A 7059-nucleotide genomic window follows, 5' to 3' on the forward strand; every position below is an offset into this window, starting at 1 on the left:
TTCGGGTCGTGATGAAGAACAACCAGGGAAATAAGTCACCAGCGGGTATAGTTTACAAGGGCACTCACATGAACCAAAATGCGAATTAAAACGTACAAAATGACGTAGAGAGATGAAAGATGACAGTAATCATGGGTAACCTGACTTCCACTCCCCAGCTCCCCTAACTCCCACTCCCAGCCCCATTGTAAACAAATGTTTGAGAGCCATACACATCAATGTCGTCCATTGGAACGATCCAAGTCTTTTCTAAATTTTAGATTAGGCTATTAGTTTCAGTTGTTTTTCTTTCCTGTGAAACAATCTCTTTCATTGTTAGCAATCGGAAAGAAAACCATCCTTTTCTCAGGGTAAGAATATGATAGTAAACTTTGTTTGTGCCATGTACAAGATGACTCTGTGTCACACGTTTCTTCTACTTTCTCTCGATTTTAATAGTACTCTGTCTTTTGACTTTTCTGACCAAAGTGCATGACCTCATAATCCGGACAAGAGACTGCATCTGAAAAGTTTGTCCCCACTCACCCAACCTACCTATATGCCTATTCATATTGCCATGATGTTATCATAACATGCGCTCCCACGAGTGTGTATTGTCAGCAAATTCGGACACATTTCACACGCCACTTGCTCCATGCTATTAACAGAGAGATAATTGAAGCCCTGAACTTACCCAGTCTTGACAGGCCTCGGCTGTAAATAATTCGACATGTTTGCTACCCACTGAATGTGAGAACATCCTCCTCATTTGATTCTTACGTGGGTAACGCCTTCCCCTGAGATTGGGATCACTGGTCCTGCAGTATTCTGGATATAAACAAGAGCAGGACAAACTTTTAAAGGAAAACACAATCTCACTGCTGTCTCCAGTGCCAGTTCTGAGTTTTCGTTTCTGACCTCTGTTTGAACAAACTGCCCAGATTAACACATTATTATTGACAATGACACATCTGCTTCACAGGTGCTTCCGTGCCTGTGATTAAAGTGGAGCTGAAAGGCACGATATAAGTGCATGTTTATTACTCGACCATTGCCGTGTTATGAATCTCTCTGCTCATGAAAAGGGATCCTTCATATCCAATCTATCTCTCATCAATACCGAGCATGTTTCCCTCACAGTTGATTTTAAATGCTTTCTTGTTGGATGAGTTATCTCTGCAACTCCAGAAAACTCGTCTCAACAATTTGATGTGTTCTCAGGTCTGCTCATTTCTTGACATGCAGGAAACTTGCGTTCTGAACCAGAAAAGGACCTGACTCAAAACGTTAGCTCTGTTTCTCTATTTACAGATGATAAAAAAACACATGGGATATATGTACGTTTCACTGAGTTTATTTGAAACAAGTTGTCTTTTCCATTAAACGTCTTCACTCCTCGTCATCTTGTAACTTACCCTGGTCAGAAGCAGCAGTTCCTTCTGACCATTAATCCGCCTATCCCCAGTTCTTTCTCCCAATCATTACAAACGTCTCCAAGAAATTTCCCATTAATCTTCTTTGCTCAAAGGAAACATTCCCAGGGTCGTTAATCTCTCCACAAAAGGAGATTTATTTAGCTCTGTACATGGTGCAAAGCAGAGGATTGTGAAAAGATTCTAGGAAAATGGTGCCGATTGTCAAGTGGGAAAACTGTCATCAAGCAAAACAGAAAATCCAGACTCGAGCGTTGTGAATCTTTAAATTTCTTTGGGCCGCGGATTCAGACGAAAATGAAGGGTGAACTGGCCGACTGGGCAGAGACAGTTTAGAAATCTTTCCGTTCTTTCGGAGGCCAGTACTTTGACTCTGATGTTCTCTGGACATGAACTGATCTGTGATATTGAAGGATTCTCGTTCCTGCACGTCAGGATGTCAAATCTCATCTCAGCTCCAGGGCAATTAGAAAACGTGGGAACAGATAGGGCACTGAAAGGCTGGAAGTGAGACGATCCCGGTTGGAGGATAACTGATTCTGCTGTCATGGGTGCGTCTATAGAGGGTGGGACCAGACTATTCCCATGTCTTCACTGCGAATTTCCCTGGATTTATTTAGGAAAAAATGCTAATGAAGGATGATTGTCAATATGGGAGGAGCAGGCTGCAACTTGCATTCGGGGGTCATTGAAGCCGTTGGCTCATCAGTCTCTGTGGCGATGTTAGTCAGTGCGTTCGGCTCTTCACTGAGAGGTTGCTGTTCTCGCACTACCCAGGAACAGAGCGACAGCTGTTCTCACACCATCTGTTTTTTTTCTGTCCGCACAGTTCTGGGTTTTTACCAAGGTCAGGAAAATGTTCCTCAGAAGGCTCAAAGGGAGAAGTTCCCCGTTTTAGGAAAGCTGTTTCCCGGTGACATGCAATTTGTCCTCTCTTTTGGCTGTTAACCGAGAAATTGTACCCACGCATGGAGCGTGGTATCCGACTGTTCTTATCCATCCGACTCCTTTGCTGTGCACTTTCGGGTTTTTAATGGAGTCAGGGATATGCAGCCAAACGGAAACCAAATCCAGTGAGGAGCCACAAATGCGTTACTGTATTGTTGAATGGCAAGTGAAGTGTTGTGGACACTTGGAATCTCAAAGAAAAACGGAAACTGCTCAAGGAATTCGGCAGGTTTGCCAGTACCTGTCGGGGAAAATAGAGTTCGGAGAAACTCCTGAAGAAGCTCTGAATCGTTGTCTCTATTTGTCTCTCCCCAGATGCTGCCAGATCTGTTTAGTTTCTCCTGAAATCTCTCCCTTTCTTTTTAACTGAATGACCATTTCAACCATCGAGATTGATGACACAGACCTAACAAGTCCTGACATTTGACCCTATTGAAACTGCAGTGATTGAATTCAAACAAACCGAACAATGATTGTCTGTCCCTCAGCTCCACAGGGAGGGAGTACTTGAAACCAGTTTAGTAGCACGCTTCTGCAGATGTGGCCATGTGGTTTAGGCGATGGGCGTTAATTGCAATGTGGATACCTCATTCAGTTAAACATTTTGCTGACTGTGATTGAGAGCCGAGAGTGAACTTGAAGAGTGCTTGTTCTCTGCTTTCTTGTTTGAAATTCAAATCGCAGGATTAGGTGAAAGCGTAAAAGTCAGATCAGGAACGTTAGGAATCTGCAACCAACTGCCTGTCAGGATGGAAAAGGCAGAAAATCCAGAGCAGGTTAGACCGATTTAGTTGTACACTTCCATGACTGAATACATTTGCCCCTGATTTAAGAACAGTTCAGGGGATTGTATTGGACTGGTGCAGACCTAGTGGGCCAAAGGATATTATTGTGCTAGACACTTCCATGGCCAGCTGCGAGGAGGTCAGTTTGTCAAGTAACAGGACGTTGTTTGCAAAATGTCCCTCGGCGAGGAAGGAGTCGAAGCTACTCTCTCAGGACAACGAGACCGTGATGTTTCATTACCCAGCAGAGAGCAAACCCTTGCAGCTTACACTCCCTGGCCCTGCTTTTGAAATAAAGATTACTTTCTCGATGTGCCTGTGTTTATATCAAACAGCTCATTGACATCGGGACTAGACGTTCAGAGGAAGCTGGAGGTGTGACAGGGGCAGAAACAGAACAAGACGAGACATGAAAGTATTTAGATTTTGCCGTGTGTCCGTTGTTTTTTGTGAGGAATGTCTGTTGGGCGCTAACCTGTCAGGTCCCAGGACCCAGAGGGCTTGTTTTGGTTGGATTTGTGTTATTGAAAGTTTCACGTGAGAAGCGTTTGGGAATATTTCAGCTCAGTATCCATTTCATATCACGGCTCACCACAACCGTGCACATTTTCTGTGAAGTGCCTTGTATTCCACTTAAAGCAGCCTTTCTCTGCAGATACTTGTAGACATAAAACACATGGAGTGGGTATAATCCTGAGGACTCTGTCACTATCGGGGAATGTGCCTGCGTGACTGCCTCTCTATTTGGTGCTAGTGCTAGTGACCACAATTCGGTATGGTTATTTAGTGATGGATAGGAATATATATATATACACACATATATATGTGTATATATATCGCAGAGCATGAGGTACCGCTGGGAGAAAGGCCAGTATGATGCGAGCAGGCAAGAGTTAGAATGCACCAGATGGGAAAGTAACCGAAGGTGTTTTGCACACTTGAAATATGGAGCTTGTTCAGGGAAGCGCTCATGCATGTCCTTGCTAAGTATGTGTGCGTCATGTAGGGAATATGAGGTTGAGACAGGAAGCAATTTTTACTCAAAAAGTTGAATTTGTTGTCAAGAGGGAGAAGGCGGTGCATGTAAACATGAACTATGACGGCTGAGTTAGGGCACTTGAAAATTAAAAGCTAGCAAGGAAGGGGCAAAAGAGAGAGCGACTCAGAGTGAAGAGGGGACATGAAAAGCTGTCAGGGTCATTTAAAACCCTGAAGCTTGTCATTTCAAGAATAAAAGAATATCTAGGATATGATTCGGGCCTGTCAAGAACAGCAGTAGGAATTACAGGGCTAATTGTATTATTCTTGGAAGTTTAGATGACCAGAGCGATCTCGGCGTCCATGTATATAAAACTCTGAAAGTTAACACACACCTTGATGGATTTGCTTGCAATGAGCACAGTGTGTTAGGTTATATTGGGATAGGGATTGTGTTTCAGGGCCAAACGATATCTTTGCAGGACCAGAAATTTGTCTGGTATGGCCAAACTTGTCGATTTGCGTGAATTTCTGGTCGCCACATTATAGTACGGATGTGAAAGCATTGGAAAGTTTGCAGACGAAATTTCCTCGGATGTTGCCTTCTGTTAAGGGAAGGTCTTACGAGGAAAGGCTGAGGGACTTGAGGCTGTTTTTGATAGAGATACGAAATTTGAGAGGTGAATTAAGAGAGACATAAAAGATGATCAGTGGTTGCCGTAAGGTGGACAGTGAAGGCCTTTTTCTACAAATGGTGAAGGTCGGCACAAGGGCAGATCGATGTAATTTGACGGTGATAGATGACGTGGTAGATGCCTTTCTCAGAGAATAGTGAGGGTGCAGAACGCCTTGCCTTCAACAGTCGTAGACTCACCAATCTTCAGGGCAATTAAATGATCATTGGATAAACTTACGGCTTATAATGTCAAAATGATGGTCAGATTTATTCAGATTGGTATCACAGAACGGTGCAACATTGATGCCAAAAGCACTTCATTGCAGTCTAATATTCCGGGTTTGAACTGTTCTTCAGCTTGAAGTTGCAATCATCTCTGGTCACTATCAGTAAAACAAACACCTGGCGAGAATCCAATGCGCAACTTTGGCAGCTCATGTACTGCCATTCTGTCATGCAAGTACAGCAGGCTAACTAATTGCACCACTGGATCTGCCGTCTCATGATGACGAACGGCTCCTGATCCTACCACTGGGCCCCTCAACCCAATTACTCAATTGTTTCTGTGTATCTGAAATGAAACGCAGAGCAGAGGTGGTTATACTGATAATGGCTCATCGATTATGAAACATCAGTTTCAGGAAAATGCCATACATAAATGAGGTGAAAATCGGTTTTATTGAATCCTGCCGACGTTTTCCGTGGCTTCCTGCGTTGATCACATGCAATATTGTGTGGCCATTGTACTGGGATTCTCCTTCTATCGGCCTCAATTCGTCAGACAATTCGATTCACTGATATTTCACCAACTTCCTTTGGCTTGTTCATATGACACATCAACCCACACTGCACACAACATCAACAATGTTCAGCATACTACGTGCACGAGCACGTGGCATGGTTTTTATGCACAGTGAAGATTGGATAATTTTCTGCAAGGGCAAAGTAAATTCAGTTTAATTAGTAAAGTCGCAAGAATCCAGAGTAAGATTCAAAATGTCAGACATTCACGTTCATTACCGTGGCCAGTATTCCAGCCCAGCAAAGGGGAAATCTGTCCCTGAATCCCCAGCATCCATGCAATTGCTTGCTCCATATGTCCACTTGGAAACCTATGTGAAGGAACATTCAGCCTAAAGGAGAACTTGTGAGAATCCTCCACTGTCTGATCTAAAGCTGAAACAAGAGCTGTCTATTCCAGCTGGGAGGGAAGCGATGTGGAGGTGAAAACAAAATATTACTTGGCGTTTAATTCATATCGTCCTCATTGTGATTATTTAAAAAAACTGGGCCAGAAATGACACAGACACAAAGGAGCAGAAGGAGGCCATTCTTAACACCGATCCTGCCCTGCCACATAATTTGATATCATGGCTGACACAACAATTTCATGTCTTTTTCCAGCCCATTCACACCATCGTGTTGCCTACTGGCTCGACAACTGGCTACGTTCAGACAATGATTTCCAGATAATCAATACTCTATAGGTGAAAGTATTTATCGATCTCTACCATAAGTAGACATCGATAATGTAAATATGTGAGAAGAAAATATTCCTTTTCGAGAGAGTTGGGTTTTTATACGAATACTATTGGTTTTGCAGATGAGCAGCCGAGTCTGGTCTGACCACTTTGCAAAACATAAATTAAAACTCGACTCTGATGGGATTCGAACCCACAGCCTTTGAATAACCACCTGAAGAGAGATGTAGAAGACCAACGCGCTTTCCATTGCGCCACAGAGCCGCGACAGCATCCACTCTTAAGCACACAAGTTTGCCTTTGACTCATTGCGTTCAGGACACCCATCTCGCGCCTGTCTGTCCTTGTCACACTTTCCGGTACCTGGTCCTTTTCCACTTGTGCTCTGGCTCATCAAGTGTTCGGCTACAGACTGCTAAAACGTTCTCATGACACTTACCTTTACCACACGTTCAGACAATGATTTCCAGATAATCAATACTCTATAGGTGAAAGTATTCTTCCTAAATCTCATCCTTGTCTCCTGTTTTTCAGTTATGTCACTCTGTTCCTTCCCAATACAGGCATATCTATCCTCACACATATCTATCCTCTTCATAAAATGAGCAGGTTAATCGGTTTCTCATTCAGCCTTCTCTGCGCTTAGATAAACATCCCCAGCCTAGCTCGTGTACCTTCACAATGGGAGTGGTCAAGCTCTTGCCATTCTTTTCATCTCCTGGGAAATTCTCCTCCAGCAATCAGACGCTTCCAGTATCTGGCGATTAAAATAGAAAAAC

The 7059-nt window shown here is 43.4% G+C and overlaps 1 non-coding gene across 1 annotated transcript; it reads right to left on the reverse strand.

The window, feature by feature from the left end:
* Positions 1–6452: 6452 nt before the first annotated feature.
* trnar-ucu (transfer RNA arginine (anticodon UCU)) lies at positions 6453–6544 on the reverse strand. The gene is given in 2 exon segments: positions 6453–6488; positions 6508–6544. It is a non-coding gene; the product is annotated as a tRNA-Arg (tRNA).
* Positions 6545–7059: the final 515 nt, after the last annotated feature.

Source organism: Chiloscyllium punctatum, chromosome 13 (assembly GCF_047496795.1).
Source record: "Chiloscyllium punctatum isolate Juve2018m chromosome 13, sChiPun1.3, whole genome shotgun sequence".
NCBI lineage: Eukaryota > Metazoa > Chordata > Chondrichthyes > Orectolobiformes > Hemiscylliidae > Chiloscyllium > Chiloscyllium punctatum.